This window comes from Chlorocebus sabaeus, chromosome 13 (assembly GCF_047675955.1).
Source record: "Chlorocebus sabaeus isolate Y175 chromosome 13, mChlSab1.0.hap1, whole genome shotgun sequence".
Lineage (NCBI taxonomy): Eukaryota > Metazoa > Chordata > Mammalia > Primates > Cercopithecidae > Chlorocebus > Chlorocebus sabaeus.
In genome coordinates, this window is record NC_132916.1 from 68835039 (window position 1) to 68848611 (window position 13573).

The 13573-nt window shown below is 41.0% G+C and overlaps 1 protein-coding gene across 3 annotated transcripts in view; it reads left to right on the forward strand.

Moving 5' to 3' along the window:
* Positions 1–13573, forward strand: part of STX11 (syntaxin 11) — a 41012-nt gene that overhangs the window by 15368 nt on the left and 12071 nt on the right. The window contains exon 1 of one of the 3 annotated variants that reach the window (XM_073022545.1): positions 1217–8505. The exons of the other annotated variants lie outside the window; for them this stretch is intronic. The gene's annotated coding sequence lies outside the window, so the exon portion shown is untranslated. Of the gene's footprint in view, positions 1–1216; positions 8506–13573 lie in introns of those variants that run through there. 3 annotated transcript variants of the gene reach the window in all.

Sequence of the window (13573 nt, forward strand, 5' to 3'; positions counted from 1 at the left end):
ATTTTCTTGTATTCTAAAATTTCCTTTCCCAAGTTTCCCTCAGTCTTCCTTTCTTTCTCTTTTCTTTTCTTCTTCTTTTTTTTTTTTTTTTTTTTTTTTTGAGGTGGTCTTACTCTGTTGCCCAGGCTGGATGGAGTACAGTGGTGTGATCTTGGTTCACTGCAACCTCGGCCCCCCAGGTTCAAGTGATTCTCCTGCCGCAGCCTCCCAAGTAGCTGGGATTACAGGCATGTGCCACCATGCCCAGCTAATTTTTGTAGAGACGGAGTTTCACCATGTTGGCCAGGCTGGTCTCGAACTCCTGACCTCAAGTGATCCACCTGTCTTGGCCTCCCAAAGTGCTGGGATTACAGCCATGAGCCACCGTGCCTGGAACCCCCATCGCCCTTCCCACTTCCCTTCCTTTCCTTTGCCCCTTCCCTTCCCTTCCTTTCCTTTGCCCCTTCCCTTCCCTTCCTTTCTTTCCTTCCTTTCTTTCCTCTCTGTCTACCTCTCTCTTTCTTTCTTTTTACCTGACTTTACCTGCACAAAACTTTTGTTTATGGAAAGTACGGTGTGACTTGCCCTGTGGCCCTGCACCTCTGAGGGATGCCCCTGGGAAGAAGAAATCCTAGAGAGTTCCTGTGATTTTCCAGGCAAACAAACTAAATTTCACAGTAGCAGGATTGGTTCTTCTGAACACTGTCTCTTAAGTGTTCGCAACCTCTGGCATTGAAAAGAATCTGGAAGAATATGTATTATATTTTATCATTGGTTATTTTATAGAGTTATTATATATAGTTGTATTAGATGATGGAAAATTTTTGCTTTTCATGTTAAACAATTCTGTCCTATTTGATTTATTATTACAGGTTGAGTATCTCTTATCTGAAATGCTTGGGACTAGAAGTATTTTGGATTTCAAATTTTTTTGGATTTTGGAATATTTGCATATACATCATGAGGTATCTTGGGGATAAGACCCAAATCTAAACATGAAATTTATGTTTCATCATTGAGAACACTTGGACACAGGGTGGGGAACATCACACACCAGGGCCTGTCGTGGAGTGGGGGGCAGCAGGGAAGGATAGCATTAGGAGATATACCTAATGTAAATGACAAGTTAATGGGTGCAGCACACCAACATGGCACGTGTATACATATGTAACAAACCTGCATGTTGTACACATGTACCCTAGAACTTACAGTATAATAAAAAAAGAAACGTATGTTTCATATATACCTATCCACATAGTCTGAAGATAACTGCATACAATGTTTTTAATAATTTTGTGCATGACACAAAGTTTATGTACATTGAACCATCAGAAAACAAAGGTGTGACTATGTCAGGCACCCACATGGACCATCTGTGCTTGCTTGGTATCACTATTATTCCTGACTCTGAGTTTACATGCTACTGATAAGCTATCATTTCTCTCTCTCTTTTTCATTTCTTTTTTATTGTCTTTTTTTGAGACAAGAGCTTGCTCTGTTGCTCAGGTTAGAGTGCAGTGGCACGATCACAGCTCGCTGAAGCCTCAACCTCCTGGGCTCCGGTGATCCTCCCGTCTCAGCCTCCCAAGCAGCTGGGAATACAGGTGTACACCACTGGTCTCAGCTAATTATTGTATTTTGTTGTAAGGGTGGGATTTCACCGTGTTGTCCACGGCTAGTCTTGAACTCCTTGACTCAAACAGCCGGCCCACCTCAGCCTCCCAAAGTGTTAGGATTACAGGTGTGAACCACCACGCCTGACTGTAGTCACTTTCTTAGACTTATTCACACATAAGTACTTAATGGTAAAAAAAAAAAAAATAACATACCATTAATACAGTGAAAAAAATAATGTGTTCAGGGTAACTAAGCCCAGTAGCATCACCAAATACCTGTATCCACGTTAACAGCAACAACAATGGCAGGCTTTCAGTCTCCATGTGCAATTATGTATTTTGATTAAAAAGTTACTGTACACTATATTTTTTTTAGGTGAGAAGAAACATCAGTAATAGTTGAGGGACCAGAGAGTGGGTCCTCTGAGGATGAGGAGGCATCCTGCTGGATGGCCTTTTAAAATGTTTCCTCCAGAGTCATTTGCCTCATTAACATTGGTTTTTGTCTTGGAAGTCTCTTTGACTTTATAAACTGACATCATTTCTTGTTCTGTTATACACGCACACTGCTCTAGTCCTTCAATAAGCTCTTCACATATCCACTATGTCATCTATAGGCACTTTTTCTGCAGTGTTAATGGAATCTTCCTTGTCAGTATTATCACAGTCATTTTCATTGAGAACCATTTCAGCTATTTCATCATCGGTCAATAAATGAAGAACTGTAGCCTTCTTGTTGATGTTAAAAAAAACTTCATTGATATCTTCTTCCAGCTTACTGATTGACTCTGAAGGTATACTTTTTGCATTTGTAAGGAGGTCATACATCATTTTTTCTCTCATCTGATATACGGAATTCCTTCAAAGTCACCACCTTGTTCATCATCATCACTGAACATAGTCACACGCTGGAGCTTGTGCCACGTATGCACAACTGTGTCTTTAGTCACGTGTTCTAAACATTGGCAACAGCATATATGGCATCCTCTCATGCTAAACTCCTTTTGAAAATCTTCTACACTCATGCCTCTGTTCACTGCTGCTAGCATGCTGTTCAAGAAAGCATTATTTACTCCTCATTGATCTAAGGATGCCTTGTCACATGGATGAAGTAGAGAAGTCACGTTTTAGGGAAAGTACATGGCATAAACATTATTTTTTATGAGAATTTCCACTGGAGGATGAGCAGGACAGATGTGAAGGAATAACAAATTCTTGCAGTTGTCATCCAGTCTAACTTCCCTGCAGTGAACACAAGCTCCTGGTACCGAGTGCTTATGAAACTAATCATAAAAGATACCCCTGGTGATCCAAGCCTTTTTAGTAGCATGATAATGGGTTGATAAGAAATTCACTCCTTGGAAACAGTGAAGACACAAGCTTTTGCCTATCAGCCAGATTACACTTATGCATGCCTGCTGTATTAGTACATCCCAGCACAGTTGTTCTGTCCTTGGAATCCTTAATTCCTGTAGGGGCTGTCTCATCAGCTCTAGTCAGTGTCTTTCCGGGGCAATAACACCAAAACGGTGATGTTTTATCAGCATTGTAAACTTGTTCGGCGTCAAATTTTCATCAGCAATGACCTTGGCAAACTCATTAATGAATTTCTCTGCTGATTTGTGATCAGCAGATGCTTCATCACCACACGTCTTTGAAAATTTGATGCTGTGTTTTTTCTTAAATTTCTGCAACCAGCCTTTTGATTGTTTGCAGTTTCCTTCAATTTTCAGTTCACTGTGATAGATCTTGCATGTTTATGATCAGTATACCATTAAGTGGCATGTGTTCACTGTGAGGCTGATGGATCCACCCTTTCAATACATGATCAAGATCTTCATTTCTAGCTTTATACAGTGCTTTCCTCCCTCCCCCCCCTTCCTTTTTTCTCTCTCTTTTCTTTCCTTTCCTTCCTTCCTTCCTTCCTTCCTTCCTTCCTTCCTTCCTTCCTTCCTTCCTTCCTTCCTTCTTTCCAATGAGGTCTTGCTGTGTCACCCAGACTGGAGTGCAGTGGCACAATCATAGCTCACTTCAGCCTCAAACTCCTGGGCTCAAGTGATACTCCCACCTCATCTTCTGAGTAGCTAGGACTGCAGGCACACACCACCACACCTGGCTTTTGTTTGTTTTTCATAGAGCCATAGTCTCACTATGTTGCTAGTATTGAACTCCTGGGCTCAAGTGGTCCTCCCCCCTTGGCCTCCCAACACTCTGAGATTACAGGTGTGAGTCATCATGCATGGAGTGTTTACTATTTTTTAACATTAACTTTTGTTCATCATTTTCAGCATGGAACTTCAACAATTTATCTTTTTGTTTCTTCAGGTCATATAAGGTGGTCATTCCAACACCATATTTTTCTGTCTGGGTTCCCCAGTAGCTTGACTTTCTTTGCTACAGATAAACATAAATGCTTCCCCTTTTTCTTATCACTGTTACTCATAGAAGTATCTGCAGGCCTTTTTGACATTTTCAAAAATGTCAGAGCAGAGTATAAGCAAAGAGTCATAGTGATTAATACATGAAGTTCTTGGTGCCATGTGGGGCATGGTGGAGAATCTGCTGTTGGTGCATCCAGCCTGCTGTACATGTGCCATTTTATTGCCCTTTGTGTGTGTGTGCCCTTGTGAAGGGGTATCTGGGCATGTGAAGAAAAGATATACTGCAGCTGAAGGGGGATAGGAGGGTCTTTTTTTCCCTTGGGAACACTGAGTAAACTGTGTGTTATGTACTTACTTGTGTTTTGACTGCGACTTGTCACATGAGGTCAAGTGTGGAATAGTCCCCTTGTGGCCAATGCTCAAAAAGTTTTAGATTTTGGAGCATTTCAGATTTCAGATTTTCAGATTAGGAATGCTCAATCTGTATTATTATTATTATGATATTTTACAAAGAGCATGGGTTGCTTTAATAATCAGAAAGAGATATTTTGCAATAAAATCGTTGGAAGAAAGGTATTTCAAACCTCAAATAATTGAGTAATGCACAGGTATTAGTGTTCACTTATGATCATAGATGAGACAGAAAATAAACTGTTAGTAGTGTAATTAACAAATGCATCATTTACACAAATAGTTACTAACTCTAAATTAGTTATTTGAGGGAATTTAAATCACAGGAATACATGACCATAGGTAACATATACAGAGTGCTCACTCTCTGCCAAGGTCTAGTCTAAGAGCTTTACATGACTTACCTCATTTAATCCGCTCTGCTATCCTATGAAGTAATTATTTATACATGGGGAAGACCAGGTATAGAGAAGATGGCCTACAACAATACAAAACATAGCAGAGGCTTGAAAAGTACTCATCAGTTAAGAATTGCACTCATCTGTTGAGAATTGCCCTAACTGTTGGGAACCCTGAAACCAATGAGGAAACCCAGGCAAGACCAGGTAGCGTCAGAGGTGAGATGTGGATATGTCTCCACATAATTCCCCAGGCTTGAACACTTAGCCCCTCTCCTGTACGTCCCTGAGTAGATGTGGAGTTCTAAACTGATCCTACAGCTTTGAAAAGAAGTATTCTGATAGCCGTTAACATTTTGAAGGGGGTTAGTAAGGCCATAATAAACTTCTGAAATTCCTTAGAAACCTAGTTCACATCCCACTAATTTTTGCTGTTTTGGGCGTGGCAGCAGGAGACATCTCTGGTCCAGTCTTTGACAAAGAAGGAAACTTTGGGATGTGGCAGTGGAGTTGTGTTGTTTGGGAAGTTGCACTGTGCCTATGTACTGTTTATTTTGGTGAGCTGAATGATAGACTTGTGATATACTTCAAACTATCCACTTCCATTTAAAAACTGGCTGTTCAGGTTCTCAAAACCTCTTATTAGACTGAAACTCAGCCAAGGTTAAAACTGCCAAGTATCTCTGTACTTTCCTGACCCTGCTGCTCAAGGACTCCTATTTAGCACACTGTATTATCGAACAGCTTTTGCAGAGTCTTTGTGTGGAAGCTGTGTGTGTGTGTGAGATAATCTTTTTTTTTAGCATATTTTTTTTCTCCTCACCATGATTATGACCACAGTCTTCAAAAAAACAAACAAAAAAGAAGCGCTGTCTTCAGACATGTTAAGATACATGTGCTTTTAAAAAATGTGTATGCTTTACATTAACTTTTGCATACAATATGAGTAGAATATCACAAAGGTCTACTGAATTAAAATCAAGATATTAATATATACCTTAAGTCACAATTATTGGATAGGTGACATACTTCATAAGGACAACTATTTGGTTCATGTTGCTTATGTTTGTGTTTTAAAATCATAGTAATAAACTTTTGTTTTAAATGCATGACAATTTACTTTCCAGAAATTATAATTTATCCATGATTCACAACAGCCTCCAAGTCTTCTTTAAAGAAGAATACACCTTAAGGAGCATAGAGAAACACAAGGAGAGGTGTATCAGGTAGCTTTGTCAGTATAACAAGCCACCCCCAAATAACAATTTTCTGTTTCTCATGGATGCAAGGATTAAATGAGATAATCCATGTAAACCTTCCACAACAGTCTCTGGCAGATAGTAAGCACTAGTGCTTCTTCCACGGATCTCCCCGGGACTCAGTCATGCAGCTGTAGAGGTGGGTTAGCTGGGGGCTGGCCTAGCTCTCTGTACGGTCTTCATCCTCCAGGAGGCTAACCTGAGCTTTCTCACATAATGGTTTCGGTGCGCCCAGGGCGGATAAGGCCCAAGGTACTAGTGCTGTTGAAGCCTCTGCTTGCTCCATGTTTCCTCCCATCCTCTTGGTCAAAGCAAGTCTCATGGCCAAGGGTAGAGAAACTGATTCAAAGGGCAGAGAGACTGACACCACTTCTTGATGGGAGGTGCTGCTAAGAATTTGTTGCCATTTGTTGTAATCAAGTATAGTCTGTCGCTGACAAAAATTATTCACATTTTTCTTGCAAGACAAATATGCTCACTCCCATCCCAGGATTCCCCGAAGTCTCATCAGATTATAGTATTAGCCTCGAAGTCTAGAGACTCACGCCTGATCTGCATAAGATCTAGATACAGTTCAAACTCCTCAGAGATAGCTCTTCTTATGCTGATCCTCTTGATCCCAAGACAATGAACAGGCTGTCTTTCCCATACACATTCAACATATAATGATGAGATAGGAAAAGGATAACAAAAGTAGACACCCTATTAAAAAAAAATAAAGCCATTAACAGGATTCATATGACAATCACTGGTCCATAGCAATTCTGTCCAAGTACATGTTACCAGGTGCTCCTGCTCCTGGACTAGGCCATGTTCCTTGATTAGGACCCAGCTCTGCTTTTCAGAAGTGGTTTCCTGGTTTATAGTCCTCCACTGCTCTTGGCTCTACCCTCTGAAACTCTTCTTTTCCCACAACAAATGGCTTATTTTTGTTCCTAAATAGCTTTGTTGGTCTAGATCCTGATCATAAAAAGTTGGGGACCCAGAGGCCTCTTTTCCTTTGAAAAGTCTTTGTATTTTTAGGCCAAGGTTGTGTGTGTGCTTGTTAGTAAAATTCTCTTAAAAACTTTATGGATTTCCAAATAATCTAATTAGGCTCCATTCCCCTAAAACCTACGTTCATAATTGTTTTCATGTTAGACCTCTGTCTACTTCAGGCTGAGGGTCAGATTGTTTGAGACAACACACTTAGAGTTTTAGAACTCACTTTGTCTAGCTGAGAAGGTCTTCGAGCCACCTTATTCAATTTTACCAAGGTCTTTAAGGCCATTTCTTCCTTAGAATTGTTTCTTCCAGTTGAAGAAACTGGAGAGATAAAAAGTTTTTATTTTCCTATCTTGTGATAGGATAATAGAGAGAAACCAGAAAAGTTTTCTCTAAATAATGCTCGCAAACTAAATGATTCAATTTTTAGTTTGTCTATATCTTGCAGAACTTCTGTGTAGTTATAGACACACTCAAACACTTTCAATTGTCTGGAGATCTTTGCAGCGAGATGCAAAATTCATACCAACATTTTCAGCCTTTGGAGCTGCCATAGGCAACAGTGTTGTCAAGTGTTTGACTGCCTGTGATATGGGCTGCCTTTTCCCCTGACTGCTCTCGCTGTTTCCTCACCACTGCCACCCTCCTCTGACAGTCTGCATGCCGTCTTTCTAGTTTTCCTTAACAGTTACATCACTGCTTTTTGCCTGCTGTCTGGTGCCAAAGCCAAGGCGGAATGTTTTAGGTTTCTGTTCTGGCAGCGTGCCACTTCTAGGTACCAATTTTTCTGTCTCTTAGCTTATGCTGCATAAGAAACTGCTACCCATTTTGGTGGTTTCAAACACAACGATTTATTATTTTCACTTTCCTGTTGATTGGCTGAGCAGTCTTCTGTTGGGCTCTCCTCGGCTTCTTCATTTTCAATCTTTTGGTGGGTTAGCTGGTGGCTGTGCTCAGCCTCGAGCACTGCTCAGCTGAGCATCATCTTCCTGCAGGCTATCCCAGGCTTCGTCATACAGTGGAATTAAGGTACCCAATAGCAAGCCTTTTTGCACAAGTGCTTTTCAAACCTCTGCTTGCATCATATTTGCTAATATCTCAATACTCAAAGCAAATCTCAGTCTCATAGCCACCCTCAAACTCAAGGAGTTGAGAAATAGTCTGTACCTCTTGATCAGAGAAGCTGCAAAGATTGTGTAATAAGAATATTTTTATTTTTATTTTGAGACAGGGTCACGCTGTCATCCAGGCTGGATTGCAGTGGTGTGATCTCAGCTCATTGCAACCTCTGTGTCCCAGGTTCAAGTGATCTTCCAGCCTTAGCCTCCTGAGTAGCTGGGACTCCAGGTGTGTACCACCACAACCAGCTAATTTTTGTGTTTTTGTAGAGCTGGATTTTGCCGTGTTACCCAGGCTGGTCTTGAACTCCTGAGTGCAAGCGATCCACACACCTTGGCCTCCCAAGCCAGGATTACAGGTATGAGCCCCTATGCCTGGCCAGAAAAATTTTTTTTGCAACCTTTCACAAAGAGTATGTACAAATTCAAGGGGAAAGAATGGGGCCACCTAGGAGGTCAGATCAAGAATGTGGGATGAGAATAGATGCTCACCACATCATGGAAATAATCTTGGTTGATGCTTTCATGGTTCAGATACTATCTGGTACTACAATACTAAATTTAGGCCAGGCAAAGTGGCAGACATCTGTAATTACAGCACTTTGGGAGGTTGAGTCAGAGGGGGATCACTTGCGGTCAGGAGTTGGAGACCAGCCTGGGCAACAGGCAAAACCCCATTTCTACAAAAAATATGTAAATTAGCCCGTAGTCCCAGCTACTCGGATTTGCAGTTTCCGAGTGGATCACTTGAGGCCAAGAGTTCGAGACCAACCTGGCCAATGTAATGAAACCCTGTCTCTACTAACAATGCCAAACATTAGCTGAGCGTGGTGACATACGCCTATAGTTTCAGCTACTCAGGAGGCTTAGGCATTACTAAACATATGAGGCAGAGGCTGCAGTGAGCCATGATTGTGCCACTGTACTCCAGCCTGGACAACAGAGTGAGACCCTGTGTCAAACAATAATAATAATGATAATATAGTAAAATTAGTAGTTATCATTTGTTGAAGTCTCAATATATGCTACTCTCATGAAAATGCTTTATACATGTTAGAATTTTATTGCTATAAATGGAAATGGCAATTACATAAGAGTTTTTTCCACTTTGCTAATAACATTTTTTTTCTTCTGCCTCAGCCTCCCGAGTAACTGGGACTACAGGCATACGCCACCACACCCAGCTAATTTTTGTATTTTTAGTAGAGATGTGGTTTCACCATTTGGCCAGGCTGATCTTGAACTCCTGAACTTAGGTGATCCACTCACTTCGGCCTCCCAAAGTGCTGGGATTGTAGGCATGAGCCACCGCATCTGGCCTTAATAACACTCTTTTAATCATTATTTGTGTGTTAATATAATGAGCCTCTCTTTCCTCATCTTTACAGTGAAGGCACTGTGCAAGTTCATCATTAGTCTTTTTCTGCTCTCACTTCCTTTGATTTTACTTAACATGGTTGTTGGGTTGATTAAGGGAGGAACACAATAAGTAGCTGCCCCTTACCCGCCCGACTTCCACCCCCGTGGAGAAATAAGAAAGGAAAAGCAGGCAGAGGCCAGAGGGTCTCATTAGTGATGATAAAGACAAGGTTGGAAGATGTGGCTTACATCTGGGGGACTGTGCTTTCTGATCTTGAAGCCAGCATTAGCTGGATTTACCCTCCCTGGCCAGAGGTGATTTCACCCACCCCACCCAAGGGTACTGCAGAGACAACACAGTTTCTCTGGTAAACCCACTTTCAGGAAAAAGAAACAAGCAGCCAGGCTACTGCAGACAGGTTCTTCTTTTAGATTCACTAATTAGATAAGCAACTCCATGCCCCTTTGCAGGAGTAGGTGGAGAGGGATGCCAGAGAAGGGAAGAAACAGAGCAGAGAATATTGCTCCTTAACAACACTAGCGCCTCCCAACCTAGCACCTCCCCACACTAGCACCTCCCACCCTAACTCCCCCAACAGCTTCAATGCAGGATTGAGTGGAAAGGGCATGAACTCAGGACCTGGACAGATGTGAGTTTAAATCCTAGCCTTCTCTCTTACTCACTGGGTGAACTTAACTTTTCTGAGACCCAGATAGTAGTAAATTGAAAATGATGTTACCCTCCTCCCAAGGTTATTGTGAGGATTGTGGTGGATTTTATATCAGTTCTCCAGCACAATGACTGGTTTGGGGTGCACACAGTCTGTCACTGAGATTCATTTTTCTTTCCTTGCTTTACGGAGCGGGCTGATTCTAGAGGGCTACAGACCCACGCAGAAGCTTACTATTATTGAATGTTTGCTTCTCAAATTTCTTTGCTTGCCACAATCTGCAAAGGGAGTGAGACGACTGTCAGTGGTAAGTGGAGACAACTGAGGAAGGGTTTGTTATTTTAACTCCCAGGAAAGAGAAACATTTTAAATCAAATAAAACTGTATCACTACATGATTCAAAGATGTTAATAATGGCCATTTGAGTCATCAATAAATTGTGTCCAATACCCTCTTTTTTAAAAAAGCAAGGAAGTGTGTCCATACATTTTAGAAGAGGATTTCCAACAAAGATAAGTAGATGCCTTTGACATTTGAAGGGAGAAACTTCAGTTACTGTAAAGGTTACTTACATGGAAAACCCTCATGCATTGATGATGTTAGATAACTCAGATATTTCTGTACCTTGTATAAAAGATATCAGCCATATATAAGAATATTTTTTTTCTGGAAGAATTTAACATGAGTAACCAGGCAATGAGACTAGAATAAGTGGTTCAAAGGACACTGTTTACGAGAAGGGGGAATAGATAAAGGAATGTAAAAGCTCTGTGAACTTTTCCTTAACTGGTGTTATAAGCTGGAAAAGAAAAGTTCATTGATGATTCTGGAAACTCCATGGGTTTCTCCCTTTAAAAGATACTTCGTGGAATAGTTACAAAATATAAAGGAATTACTTAAAGGCATATACATTTTCCAACTGGACTCAAAATATTCCCCATCATTTTTTAAACATAGATCTTCAGTGTATTTTCCAGGCAAAATTTTGCTTCACATTCTAGGGCCAAAGGGAAATCAGATGTAAGATTACAACAACTGTTTCGGTTTGTAAATACTAATAGAGATACAAGTGGAAAAACTTGCATAGATGACTTGAGCCTGGAGCCTTGACCCTTGAGTGCCCCTGTCTTTATCCCTTAGAAAGCTCATCTACTGGCTGGACACAGTGGCTCACGCCTGTAATCCCTAGCACTTTGGGAGGCTGAGGCAGGTGGATCACAAGGTCAGGAGTTTGAGACCAGCCTGGCCAATATAGTGAAATCCCAACTCTACTAAAAATAGAAAAAAAAAAAAAATTAGCCGGGCATGGTGGCACACACCTCTAATCCTAATAGGAGGCTGAGGCAGGAGAATTGCTTGAATCTGAAAGGCGGAGGTTGTGGTGAGCCAAGATCACATCATTGCACTCCAGCCTGGGAGTCCTTTTTATTCTTCCTCAAAAAAAAAAAAGAAAGAAAGCTCATCTACTGTCCTTTCCTGTTGTGGCTTCTATGCACCCAACTGTAAACTTTATGTCTCCAAGTATCTGTGCTCTGTTATTTCACAGAGTTAATAATTTTATGGATTTTTGGAAAGTTGTGGTGACTTACTCCCTGTTTTTAGGGCTGTAACCACTGAAGTGTTGCAATGTTGGGGAAACTCTGATATGAAGAAACTTGTGTGGGAAAGAAAGTAGTGATTCTAGTGGTGACAATATTTCCATGTGTTAATCCAGATCTAAGAATTAGATGCTAATAATTGTTCCTAATAGAAAAGCACAATTAGGGAATACATTTTCTATTAGACTAACGATTTTAAAAGAAACTTGTGGGGAGTTTAGGAAAAAGAAGCTAGTGTACCTTTGTGGATTACAGATGGACCCTCAAGTCACACTTTTGGGATTTCTATCTCAACTCCATAACTGTGTGACTTTAGGCAAACTGCTTAAACTCATTAGGTCTCAAACCTGTAGACTGGGGATGATGATGATACCTCATAAGGGATAAATGAGTTAATACCTGCACATTGCTGGCACTGCATTTGGCATTTTACAAATACTTAATAAATGTTTACTGTAGAGCAGAATGTATGAAACCTACACAGGAGTAGCTGCTTTGATTTCCCGTGCATTTCTACAGAAAGCATCTGAAAGCGTATTGCTAAAAGTGAAATCCCAACTGCCCACTGGCTGTTTATCAACTGTGCAGATCAAACTGCCTTTTTCTGTTCACACACCGGCAGAAAATTCTGATTGAGGAAACTGAAAAGTGAATTATGTCAGAGGGCATCAAATGAGTAGAGTGATTGAAAAGTAGAGACTGTCTCCTCCAGAAATGCTTTGAATAACTCCTACCTGCTTTCTGCTTTAGAGCAAAGACAAAGCAAGAGACATTTAAAAATGATTTCTTCTAGCCTCAGACTTTTATCGTTATTAAACCATTTCAATTAATACTCTTCAACCTTTCAAATTTTGCTTTGAATGAGCCCTAAGACAATATTAAACGTGTTTTTGCCCAATGCACTTTAAGATACGATACAAGGTTTTTTGTTTTTGTTTTTGTTTTTAATTAACTTTGGAGCAGCAAGAAAACTAGAACTATTCATTAGGAACTTTTTAGTTTTAACCTGTAATGTTTAGATATTCAAAGAATAGTGTTTCCCTCTGTATCAGTCTGTTTTCATGCTGCTGATAAAGACATACCGGAGATTGGGCCATTTACAAAAGAAAGAGGTTTAATGGACTTACAGTTCCACATGGCTGGGGAGACTTCACAATCATGGTGAGGCAATGGTGAGGCATGGTGAATGCAAGAAGAGCAAGTCACATCATACGTGGATGGCGGCAGACAGAGCGAAAAAGATGCAAAAGCGGAAACCCCTAATAAAACCATCAGATCTCATGATACTTATTCACTACCACCAGAACAGTATGGGGGAAACCACCCCCATGATTCAATTATCTCCCACTGGGTCCCTCCCACAACACATGGGAATTATGGGAGTACAATTCAAGATGAGATTTGAGTGGAGACATAGAGTCAAACCATATCACCCTCTTAGATGTGTCATTTTAAATATGAAGAAACAGAGCACCAGTTTTACTCATTTGAGTGAAATTATTGTTTGTGAACCTGTTGGGGAAAGTCCGTTTGCTGTTCTTTAAGGGCTGTGTTACTATGGGGTATGCTAGAAAGGAACTGCTAAATTACAATGACACTGTACCTGTAGAATTTCCAGGTGCCTCTGGTGGCGGGGATTTGTGGGCAGGAGAGACTGGATGAGGTGGTTGAGAAAGGTGTACACAGGGCGACCCCATGGGGCTGTGCAGGTTGTGATCTCACCATGGATGAGAGAGGCTGGCAATCCAACCATGCTCAGCTCACCAGGCCACATGCCCTGGGGCAGGGCCGCATCCACT